The 26817-nt window shown below is 37.8% G+C and overlaps 1 long non-coding RNA gene across 2 annotated transcripts in view; it reads right to left on the minus strand.

Annotated features, from left to right (window-relative positions):
* Positions 1–204: 204 nt before the first annotated feature.
* LOC111093134 overlaps positions 205–26817 on the minus strand; it is a 35407-nt gene continuing 8794 nt past the window's right edge. The window contains exon 3 of one of the 2 annotated variants that reach the window (XR_005381049.1): positions 205–446. This is a non-coding gene — a long non-coding RNA (uncharacterized LOC111093134). Of the gene's footprint in view, positions 447–23138; positions 23596–26817 lie in introns of those variants that run through there. The other variant, XR_005381048.1, reaches the window with a different exon arrangement.

Raw genomic sequence — 26817 nt, forward strand, 5'->3', positions numbered from 1 at the left:
AGAACAACACCAGCACTTTTTTTAATGCAGGTTCACTATAGGGATGTCATAAGCCAATAGCATACAGGATAATGTGTCTTAATAAGCCAATAAAGAAATAACAAACTCCAAAACAATGGTAGATTAAAAATCACACTATTGTTTCAGGCAAGGGGAGAATAAAGAAAGAAAGTAAGTCCAAATTTAGTTGTGGTATACCTTTATATAGTTGGTTCTCTGGAGAGACAGCTCAGTCAACCAAGAGCTGACAATAAACAGCCAGAACAAAGTAAAAATCTTTTTTTTTTTTTTAATCCTTTGTTGCCTAAAGCATGTTGGTGAGGAATAATGGTGCTGGTGTTGATGGGAAAGATGTTCTTTCTGGGGCCACTGCAGTTTCACCACTGTCAGGATAAGAATTGCCTTCACTGCACCAGGACCCATCAGATCACCAAGTCTTAGGAGAGCTATTTAGATCAGCAAAGGGTAGACTTGTCAGACTGAATACTCACGAGAGTCCTTGCATCCACATTGCCATAGTTGCCTCTTCATATGTTTTATTGATAAGCTCCCAGCAAGGCCCTCAGCAGCTGAGCTATGGAATGCTCATCAACAATAATGGATAAGAGGATGAAATTCTTAAACAACTTACTTCACTCTTATATCAAAACAACTTTACTCTTAAGAATGGTTTCATTGGGATATCCGGGTGGTTCAGTGGTTGAGCGTCTGCCTTTGGCTCAGGTTGTGATCCAGGGGTTCTGGGTTTCCAGTCTTGCATCAGGTTCCCTGCAGGGAGCCTGCTTCTCCCTCTGCCTCTCTGTGTGTCTCTCATGAATAAATAAATAAAACCTTTAAAAAATTGTTAAAATTATGAGAACCAAAACAATTTTTTTCCACCTCCATTAAAAGAAGATGATACACTTTAAATACCTATGTAATCTTTAGTGGAAAAACCAGGAGGCAAGCTATTTAAATGTACTGTGGGTTTTTCTTTTTTAAAATTTTAAACTCTTACTATTAAAGTTTGTTTATTGTAATTCTCTGTACATTGCCTTAAGATCAGTTTTAAAAGGAGGGAAAAGTGGAAAACAAGTTGTGAAACACTAAGGTAATGGATGGTGGTTATGAGTCATTATGGTTTATTATGCAAGTATGTACAGAGGTAGAAGGATCTATCAGGAACAGCTCTCATAAAATGACAAATTCATCATATCCTTGGTGAAAAGGACCCTGTATATATTTAATAGAAGTCTTTTCTCATGGACTTTCTAATCATTAAGAATTTATAGTTTGAGTCACTTGGAGAAGGTTCTGGGTAAGTGACTGTGTTGAAGACTGTATATTTGTTGGTCAGCATTTGCTCTTAAGCCTTTCTAGGATCCACATATCTAGCCCTAACCTGGAGGACAGTATTGACTTTCAGACTTTATACAGGTAGAAAGCAAGGAGTACTTTCTCATTTTATTTTGGGTAGTCAGCTATAGACAACATTTTGTGCTGAAAAAAAGCTATTTTCTGTTAATGTCTGTCATTGAAGTTTACCACTTAGGTTTCAATTTTAATGTTTCTCTGTCATAATTAAGCAGACTGAATCTTTGGACTGTAGCATTTAAAAGAACCTTTATTCAAACTTTTATATAGTCATACGTGAAAACAGAATACTTCTTTAAAATGTAGATAAGATGGTCACAAATGGGATAAATGATAATGACAGGCATTGTTATGCATAGAAGTAGCAGGTTTCCTTGAGTGACTCATAATTTTTGAGAAATTATACTTAACAGTGGTTAAGAATGAGCATTCTGGGGCAGCCCCGGTGGTGCAGCGGTTTGGCGCCTCCTGCGGCCCGGGGTGTGATCCTGGGGACCCAGGATCGAGTCCCACGTCGGGCTCCCTGCATGGAGCCTGCTTCTCCCTCTGCCTGTGTCTCTGCCCCCCGCCCCGTCTGTCTATAATGAATGAATGAATGAATAAATAAATAAATAAATAAATAAATAAATCTTAAAAAAAAAAAAAAAGAATGGGCTTTCTGGACTTATCCAGACCATAGTTCAAATAGTGGTTCAGCTACCACTTAATGAGTTTTTACCTGTAGAATAGGCATAGTAATCAGGCATATCTCATAGGGTTGTTATTAAGTTTAAAATAAATAATAATTGGGGATGCCTGGGTGGCTCAGTGGTTGAGCATCAGGTTGTGATCCTGGGGTCTGGGGATTGAGTCTCACATCAGGCTTCCCGCAGGGAGTCTGCTTCTCCCTCTGCCTATGTCTCTGCCTCTCTCTGTGTATCCCTCATGAATAAATAAATAAAATCTTTTAAAAATAAAATAAAATAAATAATACTTGTAAAGCACTTAACACAGTGTTTGTGATATAGTAGGTGCTCAATAAATGTCAGCAATTAATAATACTCTAGTCTTCCTGTATCTGTAGGTCATATGTTCTAAGACCCCCAGTGGATGCCCGAGACCAAGGATAGTACCAAACCTTATATATATTATGTTTTTTCCTATACACGCATATATGTGCTAAAGCTCAATTTATAAATCAGGCACAGTAAGAGATTAACAATAATAAATAATAAAATAGAACAATTACAACATATACTATAATAAAAGTTATATGAATGTGGTCTCTCTCTGAAGATATCTTGTTGTACTGATGTGGGATGATCAAATGCCTATGTGATGAGATGGAGTGAGGTGAATTATGTGATGTAACGTTAGGCTACTATTGACCTGATGATACATTTAAGGATCATCTACTTCAAAAAAAAAAAAAGGATCATCTACTTCCAGACTGCAGTTGACAATGGGTAACTGAACCACAGAAAGCAAAACCATGGACGGGGGGTGGGGAGTGGGGGGTTACCATATTCTTTTTTTTTTTTTTTAAAGATTTTATTTATGTATTCATAGAGACACAGAGAGAGAGAGGGGCAGAGGCACAGGCAGAGGGAGAAGCAGGCTCCATGCAGGGAGCCCGACACGGGACTCAATCCAGGGTCCCCAAGGATCACCCCCCGGGCTGCAGGCGGCACTAAACCACTGCGCCACCGGGGCTGCCTGGGGTTACTGTATTCTTTTTTTTTTTTTTTTAATTTTTATTTATTTATGATAGTTACAGAGAGAGAGAGAGAGAGGCAGAGACACAGGCAGAGGGAGAAGCAGGCTCCATGCACCGGGAGCCCGATGTGGGATTCGATCCCGGGTCTCCAGGATCGCGCCCTGGGCCAAAGGCAGGCGCCAAACCGCTGCGCCACCCAGGGATCCCGGTTACTGTATTCTTAATGGATAAAATTTTATGGCCTTAATTTTGTTTCTCTTTTGCTAATTACTTCAAAGGAAAACACATACCACAACTTTCCCTTTATAAGTCCTACAAAGCTTTAAGGAAGGAGAGAGATCTGGAGAATGGCAAAGAAATTATTCTTCAGAGATTATTCCTGACCTAAGCATAAAGATGATAAAAGCCTGTTCCCCCTTTTGTGTCCCCAAGAGTCTGACTTCCAGCCTATTGCCTCTTGTGACTACACAAGTTGTCTATGGGTAATTAGAGCTACTCCTCTGGTTTACATGTCTTTTGTGTATGACTCCCCAATCATGGCTCCAACACTGACCTTTATCCTTTGCCATTCAAACTAATATGTCCAATTGCCTACTACCACATAATCAGCCTCACCTAGTGCTACCCTATAGGTAGTTCAAATGCAACATGTATAAAACATAGTATGTCTTCTCTACCCTCCTCCTGATGCCTTACCCTCACTTTCCACTAATTTTGTCTTCCTTTTATTGTCCCTATTCAATTTATGGTATCTCCATCAACCTGAGAGGCATTCTAGACTTGTCTCCCTTATTGCCTATATCCTGTCATTTACAAAGTCCTCCTGATTTTGCCTCCTACATATTTCTCAAGTCTGTCTTGTCAGTTCTATGGCAACTAAAGCCTTTATCATCTCTTGCCTTTTTCTCTAGATTTCTCTAACCCCATCTTGATCTTGCCTCATCTTCATTCATTCTCCATATTGCTTTCAAAGTGATTTAAAGTGAAGATATGACCATTGTCATTCCTACATATGAACACCATCATTTCCTATACAATCAAGTCCAAGGTCCTTAGCATGACTTATCAGGCTCATTGTGATCCTCTGATCTCTGCTTATTTACTAGCTCTTCCAGGCCCATGCTCTCAGCTTCAGTACTAATTACTTCCACACATGTTATGTGTGCTTAGAATACTGGTCTTCTGTTCACTAACGTGTCCAATTATCAGTACTCAGCTCAAGAGCCACCTTCTTTAGGACAGCTTCCCTAACCTTCATTTTCCTTCCTATCCTGTCTCCCAAAACAGAACCACTTGCCTCTCCTTTGTGCTTCCACTATAACCTCTGGATACTTCTATGCTAACATACTGTTGTATTGGAATTATCTCTTGTAGCCCATCAGGAGTCTTGAGCTCCCAGGGAACACCTTCAACATAGTGCTTTTTTCCAGAGGTGGAAGTCACAGTTATTAAAATTATTTATCAATACTGGCATACTAATAGTGTAAGAATAATTAATATGCCTTTGTTTTATGAAAATAATAAGTTCAGTCATTTTATGTAGACACTTTCCCAATTATACTTAAGTACCATAGACTCCCCTTTACTACACTAGAATGCTGACACTAATGTGGCTCAGCTCTCAACAATTTGTATCCATTTCATTAAAGGTCAGGTTATAGTATATGAAGCTATTTGATTTAATATAGTACAGCTCATGGAACATACAAGAACCTCAAGAAATGTTTGTTGAGTTGATGAATACTAAACTCAAGCTATACAGACTGGGCCTTTGTGGTTAATTGCTCATGTTAGCTCATCTGCTCACACTTTAAAAAACAGGCTAAAAAAATGGAGGAAAAAATTCCCCCCATTCTGTCTTGCATACCAAAAGAGGCTAATCTTCTTAAAGCCCTATTTTAATTGCATGCCTACCTTTCTTAACCTACAATAGCTCTTTATTAGTTCAAGTCCCAACTCTTCACCCTGCCTTACCTATTCAACCTAATTTTGGGCAGCAACTTCTACAGAATCAGTCTGTACAGTTAGATCCACTTAATAAGCAGAGTAGGCTGGATATATGGATTGGTTGTTCTTACTTGAAATAGATTTTGACTTTTTGAATCTAGGCTTTTAGTATCAGGGTAGAGACTTTAAAGTTATATGTACACTAAACAAAAATTTGTGTTCATTAAATATTTATTGAGTGCTTACTATGGGCGAGGCACTGGAGCAGTGGATGGGGCTTTGGTGATAATCAAACTTAACATAACCTCATGGAGATTCTGGTCAATTGTGAAGGCCAGTAATTATAATTCAGGGTAAAAAGTGCTAGGACAGGGAAAGTGCCCCAGGAGTCCAAGTTCACAGCAGGAACATCTAACCCAGCTATGGGATCAGCTTAGGCTCAGTGACATCTATGTTGGTGGCAGTCAGTGGGCTGTGCATTACAGGTTGAAGGAACAGCAAGTGCAGAAGTTTAGAGGGAAGAGAGGTTGGTATGCTCAAGAAAATGAGAGAACTTTCTTAAGGCTAGATCTCAGGTACAAGGAGTCATCTGTATTACTGTAGTAGATCATGACAGAAAAGAAAGACTCTTTGTCCAGTCAGGGACTTACTTCCTCTTTTCCTCAGGGTCTAAATTGTTCAAGTAAATGCATTCTTTTCTTTCATGGAAGTTTTAAGAAAGAAAAAAACCAGAACGAATAAAATAAGCTTCTGTTGTTTCACTGTTTAGCTTCTAGTTACATATCATGTTGCTTTTAATTTGTGTAATTATGCATACAAAATTAATAAGTCACGCTGAAATGGTATAAGCATCACTGTAGTTTGCTGACACCCCCACTTCCCTTGGAGCCTTTCCTTGGATCTACTCCTTGGATTTACATTGCTATCAGAAAAACATTAGAATCCTCAGCAGAGTTGTTAAGCCTTTTGTGGTTAGTCTTCAACCTACTTCTATGTATTTCCTACTTATCTCTTTCATCCAGACTTACCCTTTGCTCTGCCATAGCTTTAGTACACCCTATGTTTTCCTGCCTTTGAGCCTTTATTTACCTACTCTTCATTTGTAATAGCTGCCTTCCCTTTTACTGCCTATTATGATCCTTTCTTGAAAACTCAATTCAAATACTTTTCTTTTTTTTCTTTTTTTTTTTTTTAATTTTTATTTATTTATGATAGTCACAGAGAGAGAAAGAGAGAGAGGCAGAGACATAGGCAGAGGGAGAAGCAGGCTCCATGCACCGGAAGCCCGATGTGGGATTCGATCCCGGGTCTCCAGAATCGCGCCCTGGGCCAAAGGCAGGCGCTAAACCGCTGCGCCACCCAGGGATCCCTCAAATACTTTTCTATCAAGTCTCTGATTTTCTTGCTTTCCCTTTTGCCTCCTCCAATTCTCCAGAAGTGTTTTTTTTTTCCTTTCAATAAAACATACTGTAGTCTTTTGCAGTATTTTTTTTTTTAAATATGGGTTGCAATCCATTAGTGACTTGTGAAATCAATTTAGTAGATTGTGATCAGGATTTAAAACCTAGAATGATGGTGCACCTGGGTGGTTCAGTGGGTTAAACATACAACTCTTGATTTCACCTTTTTTTTAGATTAAAAACTTATTGTGTATTCTTATATCCTATTTTTTGTTTTTATTTGTTCTAGTTTGTTTCATTGTTTTTTTCTTTTTCACTTTGGTCCTTTATATTAGAAGTTTTCCTTTTCTTTTTCACTTTGGTCCTTTATATTAGAAGTTTTTCTTAAGTCTCTGATGATCATTTAAGAGTAGGACACTAAAAATTCATTGAAAATTGAATAAAAGTTCTATGTATCTGAGTGGAACTTGTTAAAGGTAAGCCAGCTTTTTTTTTTTTTTTTAATCCTTTTTTAAGATTTCATTTATTTGAGAGAGAGTGAGAGCCAGAGAGATCACAGAGGGAGCAGACTCCCTACTGAGCAGGGAGCCTGATGCTGGGGGCTTGATCCCAGGACCCCGAGATCATGACCTGAGCTCAAGGCAGACACTTAACTGGCTGAGGCACCCAGGCGCCCTTAAGCCAGCTTTTTTGATGGGGACCATCACAGATTTCATCAACAGCAGCTGCTTTCTCAAGGACCATTCAGTTTTTCCAGACAAGAAGCCTCTCATCTCTTTCCTGTTGCTCCAAATTCTGAGCCTTTTCACAGAATCTACAGGTTAGGTAAGCTCACTCCTGTCTGGTCCCTTCTGCAGACCCAGTTTCACCTTCTGCCACTCTCCCATTCCTCCATAGACTGTCTTCATACAGTATGGAGTTTGATGTCTTTTGTGTTTCTCCTATTGTTTGAGGTGACTTCTGAGAGAAAGGGGTGAAACATCCTTATACCAACATTTTAAAATGGGAAATCCTTTCCTGAACTTTTTAATTCACAAGTTTCTCCATTTATGTCATTAAAAATGGAGGGAATGTGCTAATATTTCTCCTACACAGGTATGTTGAGACCTAATTGATGTTAATGTATTGTGTAGATGAAATCCTTGTGTAAGTATTAAGTGGCCTGCTGTTTTTCAGAGCGCATAGAAAGAATGCTGTATAGATTTGAAATTACCTTTTATGGTTTCTCATTTTAAAAAAACAGAGATTCTCCCTTTTAACTTTAGATTTTGGCAAGCCAGTGTTTGTTGTCTTTTCATAGCCAATTCAAATATCCGGAGTATGACATCAGGAGACGATTCATAATATGAAGTGTGCTGAATGTGGCTTTGTGAAAGTTGTTATTTCTCATGATATTGGGGTGTGAAGTTTACTTTTAAAACAGACTGTTTTATTCCCTAAGCTCATTTCAATATTCTTTTTCTTTTTGACCATGGTTTTTCCATCCCAGTAACTTCAGTAAAATTTCTTGCAGAGCAATTGCTTACAAATAAAAGATTATCTTTAAGTAGTTTAAACAGACATATAGTTTTTTGAGTAAATAGTACAGAATGTCTGCTTTAGAAAGTCCAGATCTAGAGAAGTAAGAGCTGGAGGAGACTGAGATTGTGCCATATTGTAGAAGAATGGTAATACACATTAGTTTAAAATTCTTTGACATGAGGACCATTTTAGTATGAAGCTAAAAAGCCTCTTATCTTCTAAAGTTTTAGCCACTTAGCAATTTAGTTTTTTTTTGTTGTTGTTGTTGTTGTTGTTTGTTTTTTTTAAATATCCTTATGGGGATTACACCACAAAATGCATGTGAAGTCCTCAGCACAGGGCTTGGCTCCATTAATGTTAGTTAGTTCCTTCTATTGAGGTATGTAAAGCATTTAGTTCAGTGCCTTTTCCTCCTACTTTCTTTCCTCCTACTTACTCAGGATGTTCTGCTGAATCAAAACTACCAGTAGGAAGTTATATAATTCAGATCCTTTCGTCTAATTCTTAGAAGTTTTAATTTGGAGATAGTTTTGGTAAATTCAAAAAAATACTGCTACTAGGGTGGTGTTTATGCTCAGGGCTTTCCAAAGAGTTAATCCTGTCTGTGCTGAATTAGCAACCTATGAAAACAACAGTGTGTTGCCGGAGGGAACTCCAAATTTTTGAAATAACTTCTTTGCCAAGCTACTCAGGCTTTGGGTATTACCTACGGGAATTTATGAATATGTCAAGCCTTGATAGATCCTTCCTTCTTATGTTAATGTACTATAAATATGCTAGGCTCATCCTGCCTGTGGGACTTGTTTTGTCCAGGCTGTTGGTCGTATCACCAATACAACGATCCTCCTGGACTTGAGTAGTGCTAGGGACCCACAGGACCAGTTTAGCTCTGCCCACACTTGCATTTCCCTTTAACATTGCTGATTTTGAGATCAATAAACTCTCTACTCTGACATGTAGAAGGAGCAGGCTCATCAATTTTAATTTTGAAAATTGCCTACATGCTATTGTCATCATTTTGTCTGGGTTACCTTTGCAAAATGGTGGATTCATCAATTTGAAACCCATTATGACAGAGTTGGCCATTAGGGATTTCTAATTTTGCTATTACATTATTTCCAGTGAAACTCTAACTAGATATTCTAGCTGTATGAATGCTTATATGAGAGAATGGTAAAGAAAATATAGAGTAAGGGATGGATCCATTTTGCATTATTCAGAAAATTATTCTATAATAAGTTTCTGAAATTAACTGCCTTTGGTCAACACCTAACAAAATGTGTAAAATTTGATTTGTTAATGATACAAAATTATCTGATACAAAAATTATCATTTTATTAATGGGCTGCTTCTTGCATCTGGAAGACTTAGTTCTAAATTTTGAAGGTATTATGTAGCTTTACAGATATATTTTTATTAAACTAAAAATCCCCACTTATATTTTTTTATTTAAAAAGTAGAAGCTTTAACATTCCATGGATATAGTGGACTAGATTTGAATTGCTTAAAATATTTTTTATACGTTATTCACTTTTTTTAACATATTATTAAACACATATAAGAGAATATTCACAGTAGATGTGCAAAATACAAAGAATAACACTAAGATAAATACCCATGTAGCTACTACTCTGTTTAAGAAATAGAATGCTAGAAATACATTAGATTCCCCATGTGCTCATCCCCAATTCAGTTCACCTCCCTCTATCCACCAGTTAACTATAGCAAAACTTTGTATTTATTATTCTCTTGAGTTATGTAAAATGATTTTTTCAACATTTATATTTATCTCTAAACAGTAAGTTGAATTTTTTGATTTTGAAACTTATATAAATGGAATGATTTCTCCTGATACTTTTACTAGTAGTGTTGGTGACATTCATCCATGTTGATGTGTATAGCTGTGCCTATTCATTTTCATTTCTGTGTAACATTCTGTTGTATGTCCTACAACTTAGTTATCTGTTCCTCTCTTTTTTTAAAAAACATTTTATTTATTTATTCATAGAGACAGAGAGAGAGAGAGAGGCAGAGACACAGGTAGAGGGAGAAGCAGGCTCCATGCAGGGAGCCTGATGTGGGACTGGATCCCGGGTCTCCGGGATCACGCCCTGGGCTGGAGGCAGCGCTAAACCCGCTGAGCCACCAGAGCTGCCCTATCTGTTCTTCTCTTGATAGACATTTGGGTCTTGCTAGTTTTTTGGCTGGTACAGACATTTATTTCTTATACATGTCCCTTGTTGCACATGAGCAAAAGTGGAATTGCTAAACAAATTGCTTAATTTCTGAATTTCATGAAAAAATGCAATTTGCTTTCTTTTGAATTTAAGGAGGATTTGACATTGAGAGAATTTATTGCAAAGCAGTGGTTTGATAAATTGGATCTATTTTAGCAATTTTTCTAGGAAAAATAGTTCAAATTTTTAAAGATAGTTGGTTTATTCAGAAAAGTCAGGGAGTAAGGAATTTTAGATTATTTAGATATGTTTGTACATGGATGTAGGGATACAGATATATAGATATGAGATAAAGGGTCAATTTCAGGAATCAGGATATAATCTTTTTTTTTTATTTTTTTATTTTTTTTTATTATTTTTTTTTAGGATATAATCTTAATAATAATAATGGGTAACTTTTATTGAGTATGAACCAGGATGACTGTCCTGGTACATGCCAATTGAATAGTTGAATATAAGCCACTGCTGTGTGGAAATTGTGTGTGTGTGTGTGTGTGTGTGTGTGTGTGAGAATCTTTGAATATGGGCAGTGAAAAAATTGCCTTCAGAGTTTTTGATTTTGGGACAGAAGAGGAATTTTATATTCATTCAGCCTACTTTAATCAGTGCATGTTCTACCATCTGCAAGTAAGATGGACTATAAGATGCTGAATTAATTTTTCACCATGATACTTGAATTTCTACAAATTCAAGGTAAGATGAGTCCATAATGCCTTTCATAATTGTCAACTTTATAATTAGTGCTTATTGCCAGTGCTTTCCTTTGTATATATCTGGAAGTGTATTACAAATGAAATTTATGTGCATTGCTGATAAAATGCCCTCTCTTCTGAAAAACCTTTGTTTTACAACTATCTAAAATTTACTCACTTTTAAGATTTCATCCCCTCTTCTATACTTAAGATATTTATTTTTGCCCCTGCCTGAGCCAGGCACCTATTTGTTTAAGTGCTGGAGATTCAATAAGAAACTAGATCCAGGGTGGGGGTGACTGGGTGACGGGCACTGAGGGGGGCACTTGATGGGATGAGTACTGGGTGTTATTCTATATGTTGGCAAATTGAACACCAATAAAAAATAAATTTATTAAAAAAAAAGAAACTAGATCCAATCCTGCCCTCAAAGAACTTAGAGTTCAGTGAGAGAGAGGATATATGAACAGATGATTCCTGGGCAATTTGCTTTGATAAGGATTGGTTCATAATCAGTCTTCAAAACAGGTGAGGGGAAAAAAAAAAGAACAGATGAGGGAAAGCCTCCAGTATTAAGATATTTTTAAAACCTGTTCTCTGATTTAAAATAAATCTACAATAAATTTAAATACTTGTTTGAGTTATGTAAAATGATTATGATTTTATGATTCTTCCTAACAGAATACCATTCTGTTTTCTTGTTTGGATTTCATGAAAAAGGAGAACTGCTTTTCTTGTTGCTTCAAATATTTTTTTAATTCTATGAGTCATGACTTCTGGAAACTTATTCAGAAAACATAGTAGTCATTGATTGCATCTTGTGATTATTATAATGAAATCATAAGTATGGCATGACATTTAGAACTATGTAAACAACACATGGCATGGGGCCTTGAATCCACATATACTCATGCACCCAATGTGGATATTTTAATACTGGCATGCTTCACTAAAAGAAAAAGCAGGTACACTACAGGAATAATCTTTGGTTACTAAATATCATTTATTGAAAGGCCAATCTAAGGGGGATATAAAGTGTCCAGTAGATTTGGGCATGAGGAGAGTGTTGTGCTATGTGTCAAAGCAGTTTAGGGAGGTGAGAGATGGAAGCTGATGATATTGGGTTGAAGAGTGAAGAGTAGAGAAGAGAAAACGAGTGTGGACTCTGTCCATTCAATACGTGAGTTTGCAATAGAGTGACCAACTACCCAGTACTGTAGGGTTTTCCTTGGACTCAGGACTTTCAGGACAATCCCAGGCAAACAGGAGCATTTGGTTATTCTATGTGTTAGGTTCAGTGCAAGGTTCTGAGGTTGTAAAAGTAGATGTGCAAAGAGAGAATTATTACATAATAATGATAATTTAGGATATACATGTAAGGGGCTATGCAAACACAAAAGGGAATACTCCCCAGTTTGCAGAAGGTGGTCAGAAAGAGAAGATGAAATGAATCCAGAGAGAGAGTAGAAATTATCCCAACAAAAAATGGGGACAGAACATTTCAGGCAAAGAAACCATGCAGCATTTGGTTTTTAGAGAAACACAGTAGTTTTTTCCTGAAAGAGAAGGGGAAGTCACTAAAAGGGAAGGGAGCTCAGGTTCTTATCCCTCAGGGTTTGGGCATGTGGGGGATGTTAAGGGAAATAAAGCCTGGGGGCCTCTATGTCTTTGGTGAGACTGGTGCACTGCTGAGGGAGAGAGAGAAGAAAGGAGGTAGGGAGTTTAAGGAGAATGGGGAAATCACAAGTTTCTGAGATAGCCAGATGTGATTATATTAGGTAGAAAAGCTTCAAGCATTACAAAGCGCTAGAAGAAATAGCTAAAACTTAGTTATCATATACCTAGGTATCTTACGAACATTTTCACATTTAATTATCATAACAAGCACAAGAGATAGATACTACTATTATCTCCATTTTACAGATGAAGAAACGAAGGCACAAAGAAGTTAACACTTGCCCAATGTTATGCAGGTCCTGAGGGGCAGAAACTAGGACTCGGTGGGTCCTATGGAACCCTTCCCTCTTTATCTCTATGTTAAATACATTTCGCCATGTGATTTCACCTGACACTCCCAACTATCTCTTGTAGTATTTTTATCCCCAGATGAGGGGACAGTGACCAAGGCAGAATCTTGTCCAGAGTCACATGGGCAGTCAAGATATATGGCTAGGCAATGTGTAGGAAAGAACAACTAAGGACACTGTAAATTGCTGACACTTTTCTTTTCCCCACATTACCTACTTTCCCAGCTTTAAAATAAACAAATGTGATCCTATCATGTCCATACTCCAGAAATATTCTAGCCATTTGCTTATATTTTGGTTTTTTGAATTCAAATGCACTTCTCCCTAGAAGTCACAGATGACACTTCATTCCTTTTTTTTTTTTTTTTTTTTTTTTTTTTTTTTAATATGATAGTCACACAGAGAGAGAGAGAGAGAGGCAGAGACACAGGCAGAGGGAGAAGCAGGCTCCACGCACCAGGAGCCCGACGTGGGACTCGATCCTGGGTCTCCAGGATCGCGCCCCGGGCCAAAGGCAGGCGCCAAACCGCTGCGCCACCCAGGGATCCCGACACTTCATTCCTAACCAGGTTGTAAGGTGATTAATATTGGCCGTAGATTTTAAATGCCCTTATGAACCCCTGAACTCCATTTGCCTCTGAGTCCTGAGTTTTTGGGAAGTGGGAATGATTGTCTGAAGATTTGTCTGATTAGCAATCTGCTATCCTGGTAAGCAAGAAATCTTCAGAAACCTGGAGGTGGGACTCCCAGAGCTTTAGCAGAATTAGTTGTTAAAGATGTGGTTGATCCTCCCATCAAGGGCAGACGAGGGAAAGAGTTGGACTATATATTTTGGATATTCACAGATTAGGGGGTTTCTGTTTAAATTGTCACCAGTTTTGACCTTGGGTAATTTCTGCATTTACGGATGATGAGAGATAATGCAAAGTTAAGGAACACTGCCCCATTTTTATGTTGCTAGTTAATGATTGAGCCAGGACTAGAATTAAATCTCTATCCCCTTAACCAATTGCCCCAGTGGGATTAAAAACCAGTGAGACTTTATCACCACCAAGATACTGATTTGCTGGTACATCCCTTGTGGATAGCAGCTGCCTCAGTATTCTGAATGCTTCCCAGGCATGCTCATAGACCTGAAGTTTTCACCAAAACTCTCTAATGTGATACCACACAGCATTCCCTCACTGTCTCATTGAGTGGCCCTAGTATGTCAGGTATTAGCCTAAACCCTGCGGACCCAGTGGTGAATATGACAGGCATAGTCTCTGCTCTCATGTGCTTAAGGAAAAACAATCATGAAACAATTACACCAAGTATATAATTACATTTGTGTGATAAATGGTATATAGGATAAGTATTGGATACTATATGAGTATAACAAGGGCCCTAACCTAAATCCAGGGTGAAGGAATGTTCCCCTTAAGAAGTACTCTTCAGGTTGATCCCTAAAAGGTAAGTAGTAGTTAGCTAAGTCTTAAAGACTGAATCATGTCTCCCTCTAAATTCATATGTTGAAGTCCTGACCCCTTAGTACCTCAGAATGTGACTATTTGAAGATAGTCTTTAAAGAGGTAATTAAGGTTACATAAGATCATTAGGGTGGGCCCTAACCTGACATGACCAGTGTCCTGATATGAAGAAATGAGGACACAGACACACCCAGAGGGAGGATCAAGTCAAGATGCAGGGAGAAAATGGCCATCTACAAGCAATGAGAGAGGCCTCAGAAGAAACCATCTCTATAGACACCTTGATCTTGGACTTCTAACCAAAGGAATTGTGAGAAAATAAATTTCTGTTGTTTAAGCTACCCAATCTATGTCACTTTGGTATGGCAACCCCAGCTGACTGACAGTTCAAGCAAAAAATAGAGGTATGAGTGTTCCAGGTAGAGTGACTATACGAAGACTCAGAAGAAGGTTGTAGTTGGCTAGTGTACCATTTAAAGGGACTTATTCCATCTATTTGGAGGAATAAGAGAATAAGAATAATAGTATGTTATTCACATTTACAAAACCAAACTTCTTTTCTAGTTGTGGGTTACCAAAAACTAACAAAGATTCCTGAAATTGAGTCATGTTAGGTCTAGTGTTTTAAAAGGTAATAACAATCTGGATATGTAAAATTATGTTTGTTTGTTTTTTAAATATTTTATTTATTCATGAGATACACAGAGGGTGAGAGAGGCAGAGACACAGGCAGAGGGAGAAGCAGGCTCCTTGCGGGGAGCCTGATGTGGGACTCGATCCCGGGGCTCCAGGATCAGGTCCTGGGCCGAAACCGCTGAGCCACCCAGAGATCCCCTGTTTGTTTATTTATTTATTTTTAAACAGGAGTGGGTTGTGGGTTTTTTTTGAGAGATTGTGAGAGAGTGCACATGCACAGGAGCAGGTGGAGGGGAGGGGCAGAGGGAGAGAGAGAATCTTAAGCAGCCTCCAAGCACAGCACAGAGCCCAGCTCTGGGCTCAATCTCACAACCCTGAGATTGTGACCTGAGTCGAAATTAAGAGTGGAACGTTTAACTGACTGAGCCACCAGGCACCCATGTTTATGTATTTATTAATGGCCTAGTCTTCTGACATTATCACGTGTAGACCTACTTTTAAAGTGCATTATATGTTCATGGGGTCTTTTGCCTAGAAGAGTCTTTCTCTGCCTTCTTGCCCCTGAAAATCCAATGTGTAGTTAAAAATTACTGAAATCTTATGTGCATATACTTTTTACTACTCAGGCCCCTACTCGTCTGTCCTTTTTTACTAATTGTGTATACTAGTGGTTCTCAAACATTTTGGTCTCAGAACCCCTTATGCTCTTTTTTTTATACATATATTTTGATAAGACTTTATTTTAAAAATAAATGGCCATCCAAGAAAATGCACACAGGGCCAATACACATATAAAAAATTGCTCAACATCCTTATCCATCAGGGAAATAAAAAAATCAAGTACACATCAAAGCCTCAATGTTAGATCACATCATGCCCACAAGGATGACTACCATCAAATAGACAGACAGTAGCAAGAACTGACAAGGATGCAGAGTCATTGGGAATCCCCCTGTTCTACTTTTTTTAATTTTTAAAAAAATTTTATTTATTTATGATAGTCACAGAGAGAGAGAGAGAGGCAGAGACACAGGCAGAGGGAGAAGCAGGCTCCATGCACCAGGAGCCCGACATGGGATTCGATCCCGGGTCTCCAGGATCGTGCCCCCGGCCAAAGGCAGGCGCCAAACCGCTGCGCCACCCAGGGATACCCCCCTGTTCTACTTGTAAGACTGTAAATCAAAAGAGCCACTTTGGGAAATAAGTTGGTGAGAACCCCTTACACTCTTAAAAATTATTGAGGACCCCAAAGTGTTTGTATCTGTGTGGATTATCAATATTTGCTATATAAGAAGTTAAAAATGAGAAACTAAAAAAATATTTAAAATAAAAATATTTACCTTTTACACATTAACATAAAATATTTCTATGATGTTTCCCAAAACTAAAAAAAAGAATTAGGGCAGCCCCAGTGGCCTGGCAGTTTAGCGCCACCTTCAGCCCAGGGCCTGATCCTGGAGACCAAGGATTGAGTCCCACGTCAGGCTCCCTGCACGGAGCCTGCTTCTCCCTCTGCCTGTCTCTCTCTCTCTCTCTCTCTCTCTGTCATGAATAAATAAATAAAATATTTTTTAAAAAAAGAATTAGTGAGATTAACACTGTTTTGCGTATTTCAAATCTCTTCATTTTTTTTTTTTTTTTTAAGATTTTATTTATTCCTGAGACCGAGACAGAGAGAGAGAGAGAGAGAGAGAGAGGCAGAGACACACACAGGCAAGAGGGAGAAGCAGGCTCCATGCAGGAAGCCTGATGCGGGACTCAATCCCAGATCTCTGCTTGGGTCAAAGGCAGGCACTAAACCAGTGAGCCACTCAGGGATCCCCTCAAATCCATTTAATTATGTCTGTCTTATGAGGAGATACCTGCTTCTGCATTCAAACAGTTACAATATTTTGTTTTGATTGAAGTATGCAAATAAATAAATAAATAAATAAATAAATAAATAAATAAATAAATAGACAAACAAATCAGGCCTCACAAAGACATGTAGTGGGAAAAAGCAGGTTTATTTTAATAGCCTTTCCAGAAAACTGTGAAGATTCTTCTTTGATACTATACCAAGACTTGGCAAGTGGCTGTTTTTTAAACACAAACTGTGCGGCTTAGAACAACAAATTTATTCTCTCACAGTTCTAGAGGCTGGAAGTCTGAAATCAAGGGGTCAGCAGGGCCACATTCTCTCCAAAGACTCTAGGGGACATTTGTTCCTTACCTCCTATAGCTTCTGATGGTTGTCTGCCTTCATCTTTATGTGGCCTTCTCCGTGTGTCTCTGTGTCTTCTTGTCTTGTGTCTCTTATAAGGACACTTGTCATTGGATTTAAGGCTCACTTAGATAATATATAAATCATCTTATCTTGTGACCCATTTGGGGGGCCACCATGCAACCCACTATAGTCATCTTATATTTTGATTGGACCTTTGACGCATGCATTGTTTTGTAACTTCATACATTAGTCTTGGAAAACATTGGTTCACTAATTTATGCAGATTTCCCAAATGTTGACATATTTCAGTTAATATCTTTTAAAATCACATTTATTAATATCACCAACAGAATGCATTAGAAAAATCTTTCAGTGGAAGGAAGCAGGCAAGCTCATGCGGGAAGAAACACATTTTCCAAAATTCTTAATTTCACTTTAAAGGCTGAATTTTATCATTGCCAACAAATACACTGAGTTGTTTTCCTCGATGTGACAGGCTTACTTTGTTCGTTTTCAAGAAAATGCCTGCCAAATACCCAAGTTTGGCAAATATTGTCATTTGTCAGTCATCCTTTTCAGTAAAAATGGTGTTCTATATAAAGCAGCTAGTTCAGCTTTTAACTCAAACAATCTCACAAGAAAAGACTTTCCCTCCAGACAGTCATTAGACTTTGGTAAACAGAAGAAGTACTTTATGCATACTTAGATTTTGCCACACAGTATATTAAAAATGAATGGACTCAAAGGTCAAGATTTAATACAATTTTTACTGCCTTTTTGTTTTGTTTTGTTTTGTTTTGTTTTGTTTTTTTTTACAGATATCCTTAAGTGAACTTGGCATTTTTCTTTTTTTTTAAACTGCAAGTCAGTAATGGTGAAAAAAGCAATGAGTAGGATAGCAATGAGACTGCCTTCTTTCATGCAGGGCACCATCAATTCTAAGTACTATAACTTTTGTACCATCAATGTAAATCAGTGAAGAAGGCAAATAACATCTTACTGTTATTATGAACACAGTTTGACCTCACAGACCTCTTGAGAAAGTCATAGGGGTCTATAAATTATACTTTGAAAACTGCTGATGTACACGATTCATTTTAGAACTAAAACACTATAGACTGATTAAATTTTTAAGATACGTGTATTTCTTATTAATAGGACTGTTTCCTTAGAAATGAAATATATGAATGTATCTAAATAAAAAACAAATAGTACACGAAGGCTTATAATGAAAAGTAACACTACCCTATGTTACCAGTCCTCTGAAGCAAACACTGTCTTGAGGAAAAATACCTTTTTTTTTTTTTAAGATTTTATTTATTCATGAGAGACACAGAAAGAGAGAGAGAGAGAGAGAGGCATAGACACAGGCAGAGGGAGAAGCAGGCTCCATGCAGGGAGCCTGACATGGGAATCGATCCCAGGTCCCCAGGATCAGGCCCTGGGCCAAAGGCGGTGCTAAACCGCTGAGCTACCCGACTGCCTGATTACCTTTTTATTATAGAAAATTTCAAAAAAAAAAAAAAAAAAAAAAAGAAAATTTCAGACACCTACAAAAATAGTCTGAAGAGTATAATTAGCCTTCATAAACGTGTTGCCTGGTTTCAATAATTATCTACTTTCAGTTCAATCTTATTCAGCAAATCACACCCTCTTCCCCTGTCTCCACAATTTTGAGGCAAATCTGAGACACCAGGTCATTTCATCCTTAAATATTTCAGTATTTTTAAAAATATGTATTTATTTTAAAAATTTATTTATTAAAAAAATGTATTTATTATTTTGAGAGGGAGAGAGAACACTCAAGCAGGGTAGGGGCAGAGGAAGAGGGAGAGAGAGAATCTCAAGCAGATTCCACACTAAGAGCGGAGCCAATACTAGGCTCCATCCCAGGACCCTGAGATCATGACCTCAGCTGATGCTAAGAGTTGTTCAACTGAGTAAGCCATATAAGTGCCCCCTTAAATACTCAGTATTACCCCTAAAATATAGATCTTCTCAGAAACATAAAAGTAACATATCTTTAAAAAAAAACCACAATGATTTTTTAATGTTATTAGATATCCAGTTATCATATTTAAATTTCCCAATTGCCTCATAATTTTTTCAGTTTGTTTGGTCCAGTGAGGATCTAAATAATATCCATATATTACGATTGGTAATTGTCGTATCTTTCAAGCCTATTTTTTAAAAATATTTTATTTATTTATTTTGAGAGAGAGTGAGCCAGCAAGCATGGGTAAGAGGGAGGGGCAGAGGAAAGGAGAGAAGCAGACTCCCTGATGAGCAGGGAGCCCAACTCAAGGCTCAATCCCAGGACCCTGGAATCATGCCCTGAGCTGAAGGCAGATGCTTAACTGACTAAGCCACCCAGGCACTTCACTTTTAAGTCTTTTAATCTAAGTGTTTCCTGCCTTTCTTTTTTCCCTTACAATTTACATAACGAAGAAACAAGATCATTTATCCTGTAGAATTTACCAGTAAATTTTGCCGATTGCATCCCTGAAATGTCATTTATCATGTATCTCTGACCCCTATGTTTCCTATATATTGGAAGTTAGATTTGGGTTCAAATTTTTTGGCAATAATTCTTTATAAGTGGTGGTGTGTTTTTTCTTTCTGGAGACAAAATGTCTGGTTGGCTATCCAGTCATTGATCAACATTGCCTAGATGCATTAATTCCTTAGAGGTTGCAAAATGGTCACATTCTAATTCTGTTCTTCTTTAATCATTCTTCTATAAAAAGCAACTTCCCCTCATTGATAATTTGGTTACTTTGGGGCGTAATTTGTATTGGAAAGGCAGTATAAAAGCTTGATTCTTACCATTTATTTACCAGCTAAAAAAAAAGAATTAGTTCCTTGGTATCACTCATAGATAATCCATGAGGTCTGTTTGGCATTTTTTAACCATTTATTTATTTATGAGAGAGAAAAAGAGAGAGCGCATGCACGTGTGGGGGAGGGGCAGAGACTCTTCAAGCCGACTCCTCACATAGCCTGATGCAGGGCTAGATCTCAGGACCCTGAGGTCTTTTTTTTTTTTTTTTTTTTTTTTTTATGATAGTCACAGAGAGAGAGAGAGAGAGAGAGGCAGAGACACAGGCAGAGGGAGAAGCAGGCTCCATGCACCGGGAGCCCGACGTGGGATTCGATCCCGGGTCTCCAGGATCGCGCCCCAGGCCAAAGGCAGGCGCCAAACCGCTGCGCCACCCAGGGATCCCCCGACCCTGAGGTCTTGATCTGAATTGAAACCAAGAGTCGGATGCCACCTAGGTGCCCGTTTTTATATTTTTTAATGTCTTCGTATACTTCTGTATTTATTGTGTTTTAGTTCACCATGGTCTTTTTTTTTTTAAAAGATTTTATTTATTTATTCATGAGAGACACAGAGAGAAAGAGAGAGAGAGAGAGAGGCAGAGACAGAGGCAGAGGGAAAAGCAGGCTCCATGCAGGGAGCCGATGTGGGACTCGACCCCAGGTCTCCAGGATCACACCCTGGGCCAAAGGCGTGCTAAACCACTGAGCCACCCAGGCTGCCCAGTCATTTTTTTTTTATGCTTGATTTTTACATCTTTGGTTAACTCTACATTGGTCCTAAAGCCTGTAACATGACTGTAGTACTCATTTATATCATACCAGAAAGTAAGAAAGTTAAGATATTTCAGGTTCATCTTGTATATTTTCTGATCCCGATCTGCAATCACCCAATCCTACAAGAAGCCCTGGTTCATTTTAGCAGAAAGTATCTAGGGACCACTATCTAGGTACTAATGATGCTCATTTCACTTCATTTAAAATGTGCTCTTGTAGGTTCCTGGGTGGCTCAATCAGTTAAGCGCCTGCCTACAGCTCAGGTCATGGTCCCAGGGTCCTGGAATGGAGCCCTGCATTTGACTCCCTGCTTAGTGGGGAGTCTGCTTCTCCTTCTGCCCCTCACTCTGCTCATGCTCTCTTTCTCTCAAATAAATGAACCTTTTTAAAAAATAGAATAAAATATGCCCTTGTGCTATTGGTGAAAATGCAAACTGGTACAGCCACTCTGGAAAACATTCTTGAAATTCCTCAAAAACTTAAAAATAGAGCTACCCTATGATCCAACAATTGCCACTACCAGATATTTATCCCAAAGATACAAACATAGTGATTCAGAGGAGCACCTGCACCCCAATATTTATAGCAGCAATGTCTACAATAGCCAAAATATGGAAAGAGCCTAATTGTCCATCAACAGATGAAGGGATAAAGAAGATGTGGTATATATATACAGTATAACTTGACTATAAAAAAAGAATGAAATCTTACCATTTGCAACAACATGGATAGAACTAGAGAATATTATGTTAAGTAAAATAAGTCAGAGAAAGACAAATATATGATTTCACTCATGTGAAATTAAAGAAACAAAACAAATGAACTTAGGGGAAGGGAAGGAAAAATAAAATAAGATGAAAATTGAGAAAGAGGCAAACCATAAGGATGCTGAACTCTAGGAAACAAACTGAGGGTTGCTGGAGGGGAATTGGGAGGGGAGAGGAAGGGATAACTGGGTGATGGGCATTATGGAGGGTACTTGATGTAATAAGCACTAGGTGTTATATGCAACTGATCAAACACTAAATCCTACCTTTGAAACTAATAAGAATAAATCTTAGAAAGTATATTCATATGAATGAAACCATTAGTGCTAAGCTCCGGGACCCAAACTAGAAAAAAAAACAACTCCTCTATTTATGACATTGTCTATTGAATCATGAAAATATAGTGGAAAACAATTTTCCCCCTTAGCATACAAAAAAATGCATAAAAAAGTTCCTGTAATCTCTGCCTCCATTAATGGAATCTGAACTAGTCAGTCTTTTAAAAGAAATATGTCTAATTAATCATAGATTAAAAATTACTGACCAGATCATATAAATCATTTGAGACAAATTTAAACCCAAAAGCCTATTCCAAATTCCAAAGTCAAATAAAATTACTCAGCACATCATTAATAGATGATTTTCTGCCTACAAGATTAATAGAAAATATCTGACTTTGGGGAGTTGAGAAAAGGATTAAATTGGATGTCAAAGTCGAAGATTTCCTCTCTAAGATGAATAACCTCTAATTGTTTATTAAATTTTATTTTCTCTGGCCCACTGCTATATAGGGCTTCAATGTAAGTGTATCATAGGTCACTAATTCTCTTTTATAGAGTTAGATCCCCTTCACTATAACACTAATATTTATGTAAGTCAACATGGATTTAACAAAAGATATAGGGGAATCCCTGGGTGGCTCAGCGGTTTGGCGCCAGCCTTTGGCCCAGGGCGCGATCCTGGAGTCCTGGGATGGAGTCCCGCGTCGGGCTCCCGGCATGGAGTCTGCTTCTCCCTCTGCCTGTGTCTCTGCCTCTCTCTCTATCTATCATAAATGAATAAATAAAAAATCTTTAAAAAAAAAGATATATAAGGACTGTTATATAAGAATTGATGGACGCCTGGGTGGCTCAGCAGTTGAGCATCTGCCTTTGGCTCAGGGCGTGATCCCTGGGCTGTGGGTATCGAGTCCCACATTGGGCTCCCTGCAAGAAGCCTGCTTTTCTCTCTGCCTATGTCTCTGCCTCTCTCTGTGTCTCTCATGAATTAAAAAAAAACAAACAAACAAAAACAGGGACGCCTGGGTGGCTCAGCGGTTGGGTGCCTACCTTCGGCTCAGGTCGTGATCCCGGAATCCGGGATCAAGTCCTGCATCGGGCTCCATGCGAGGAGCCTGCTTCTCTCTCTGCCTGTGTCTCTGCCTTTCTCTCAGTCTGTGCCTCTCATGAATAAATAAATAAATCTTAAAAAAAAAAACCCTGCTATATATAAGAATTATATAGAATTTGAGATACAGAAAATAACATTTAAAAAATTGTTTTTATCAGAAGTTTATACCTAATCAGTCTTTCTTTATGAAATCTTCAGGCTCCTTTATATTTCAGTAAATATACAGTCCTGTTGGTGTACTTAAACTTTTATTGTGTTCCTTTATCATAGTTGATTTGCCATTATATCTTTAATAGTGCATTTTATTATGTTCCTGCTTCAACTTTGTTTCTTAGTCAATATACTTTCTTTAGTACAATGGAGTCAAGTTTATTCATAAATTATCAGCCATCTCAGAATTCCAGGCACAAAGTCTGAGAAAACAGTGGAAGTTTCACATTAATCTGCTCTAGAATATTAGCAATGAGTTTCTGGGAAATTCACTGACCTTTCAAAGTCACTTTATTATACATGGTTAAGTTGTCATTTTAGAGAGGTGACATAGCACAGTGGTTGAGAGCATGTACTTTGAAACCAAAGTAGCCAGATTCCAATCCCAACTCTCCCAGTGAATAGCAAGTGACATTGAGCCAAGTGATTTGGCCTTGTAGTGTTTCTTCACCTGTAAAATGGGGATGATAGTTGTGTGTAGCTCATAAGCTTATTGTGAGGATATATATATATATACACAGACACACATACTTATATGACTGTTGGCTATTATTATTTTGACTATTACTATTTAGAACATTAGCAATTATAAGTTGCCTGGGCAGCACAATTGGTTAAACATCTGACTCTTGGTTTCAGCTTAAGTTGTGATCTCAGGGTGGTGAGATTGAGCCCAGCATCTGGCTCTGAGTTCCATGCAAAGTCTGCCTAAGATTCTCTCTGCCTCTCTCTACCCCTCCCCCACCTCAAATAAATAAATAAATAAATAAATAAATAAATAAATAAATATTTTTTAAAAAGAACATTAGCAGTTATTGTCAGGGATGTAAATAATTCTAATTTTTTCCTATTAGTATTCAGAAATATGTTTCTAACTACTTTTATCAGGAAACTGTAATATTACCTACTTATGTGATTTTCAAAGGGTATTAGACATGCTAGAGTCAAATCTCAGAAAAACACATCTCCATTTTTATAATGGAAGCCAAGAGGATTTGTATGCAGAAACTTTTTTTATATTGATTTGTTTCTTTTAATATTATGTGCCTAATCTGTGTAAGAATAATCCTAAGGACCCTGGGAATAACAGGGTGAATCACATATGGATCTTGCTAATAATTATTGACTAATAGAGGACAAACAAGCAAACAAATAAATAACTCTGAGGTAGAAAGCAAGAAGTGCTGATCAAATGCTCATAGAAGCTTATAGGAAAGAGTATTTTCCACTAAAAGATTAAGAAAAAAAAAAACTCTTGAAGGAGCTTGTATTTGAATAATGTCATGAAAGAAGAGCAGGACTTATGCATGTAGAGAAATGAGGTTCTGTGCTGCATGTAAAGGAAAGGGCTTATTTTGCTTGGAGAATGGGATATATGAAGAGGAAGTAGAGTTATATGATGGTCAGATATGAAGGATCTAGGAGGCTAGGCTGATAAAATCTTATCCAGTCATCAGTGGTATATTAATGTTTTTTTTGTGTGTTTTTTGTTTTTTTATGATAGTCACAGAGAGAGAGAGAGAGGCAGAGACATAGGCAGAGGGAGAAGCAGGCTCCATGCACTGGGAGCCTGATGTGGGATTCAATCTCAGGTCTCCAGGATCGTGCCCTGGGCCAAAGGCAGGCGCCAAACTGCTGCGCCACCCAGGGATCCCTATATTAATGTGTTTTTCACAAAATTAAGGTGGCATTCACATAACAAAATTAATCGTTTTAAAATGAACAATTCAGTGACATTTAGTATATTTACAAAGTTATGCAACTACTACTTCTATCTAGTTTCAAACATTTTCTTCACCCCAAATTAAACCCCGTGTCCATTAAGCAGTCATTTCCCACTTCCCATTCCCTCATCCCCCCAGCCTCTGGCAACTACCAATCTGCTTAGTGTTTCTGTGGATCTACCTATTCCAAGTAGTGGATTTATTCAGGATATGCCCACTTGTGTTGGACTTCTTTCACTTAGCATAATGTTTTTGGGGGTTCATCCACATTGTAGTATGTAAAAATTACTTCATTACTTTTTATGGCTGAATAATATTCTGTTGAATATATATAAAACACAATTTGTTCATCCATTCATCCGTTTATGAACATTTGGTTGTTTCCATCTTTTGGCTAATATAAATAGTGCAGCTATTAACATGTACATGTAAATATTTATTTGGGCACATGCATTCAGTTGTTTTGGGTATACATCTAGGTGTGGAATTGCTGGGCTATATGGTGGTTCTATGATTAGCTTTTTTTTTTAAAAAGATTTTATTTATTTATTCATGAGACACACAGAGAGAGAGGCAGAGACACAGGCAGAGGGAGAAGCAGGCTCTATGCAGGGACGCCAATGTGGATTTGATCCCAAGACTCCAGGATCACTCCCTGAGTGGAAGGCAGACGCTCAACTGCTAAGCCACCCAGGCGTCCCTATGATTAGCTTTCTGAGGAACTGACAAACTGTTTTCCATAGTAGCTGCACCATTTTACATTCCTACCAACCATATACAAGGGCTCCAGTTTCTCCACATCCTCACCAACACTTGGTTTCTGCTTTTTTTATTATCATCCTAATGTGTATGACACAGTATCTCTTTATGGTTTCGATTTGCATTTTCCTAATGACTAATGATGTTAAACATCTTTTCATAGGCTTGTTGACTGTTTATATATCTTCTTTGGGGAAATGTCTATTCAGGTCCTTTGCCTACTTTTTAAAAATTTTTATTTATTTATGATAGTCACACACAGAGAGAGAGAGAGAGAGAGAGAGAGAGAGGCAGAGACACAGGCAGAGAGAAGCAGGCTCCATGCACCGGGAGCCCGACGTGGGATTCGATCCCGGGTCTCCAGGATCGCGCCCTGGGCCAAAGGCAGGCACCAAACCGCTGCGCCACCCAGGGATCCCTCCTTTGCCTACTTTTAAAATTGCATTATTTATCTTTCTATTGTTGTATTGTATAAGTTCTTTATATATTTTAGATACTAGACTTATCAAATATATGATTTGCAAATATTTTTTCCCACTCTATAGGTTGTCTTTTTACTTTCTTGATAATGATCTTTGATTCACAAAGGTTTTTAACCTTTTTTAAGTTGTTGCTCATACTTTTAGTGTCATATCTAAGAATCCACTGTTAAATCCAAGATCATGAATATTCATCTCTATGTTTTCATATAAGATTTTATAGTTTTAACTCCTATAGTTAGGTCATTAATCCATCTTGAATTAGTTTTTATGTAGAGTGTGAGGTAGGAATCCAACTTCATTTTTTCGCATGTGGATACCCAGTTGGCTAACCACCATTTGAAGAGACTATCCCTTCCCCATTGGAGGATCTTAGCACTCTTCTTGAAAATTAGTTGGCCATCAACATACAGATTTATTTATGGACTCAATTCTATCCCAGTGGTTTATTTTATTTTATTTTATTTTATTTTATTTTATTTTATTTTTATCCCAGTGGTATTACATGCCTATCCTTATGCTAGTACCATAATGTTTTGAATACTATAACTTTGTGGTAAGTTTTGAAATCAAAAAGCATGAGACCTTGTTCTTTTTCAATATTGTTGGTTACATAGGGCCCTTTGCCATTATATATGAATTTGAGGATCATTTCTGCAAAACAAGCTGTTAAAATTTTGATAAGGACTTCATTAAAATTGTTACAGGATT

Source organism: Canis lupus, chromosome 29 (genome assembly GCF_011100685.1).
Source record: "Canis lupus familiaris isolate Mischka breed German Shepherd chromosome 29, alternate assembly UU_Cfam_GSD_1.0, whole genome shotgun sequence".
Lineage (NCBI taxonomy): Eukaryota > Metazoa > Chordata > Mammalia > Carnivora > Canidae > Canis > Canis lupus.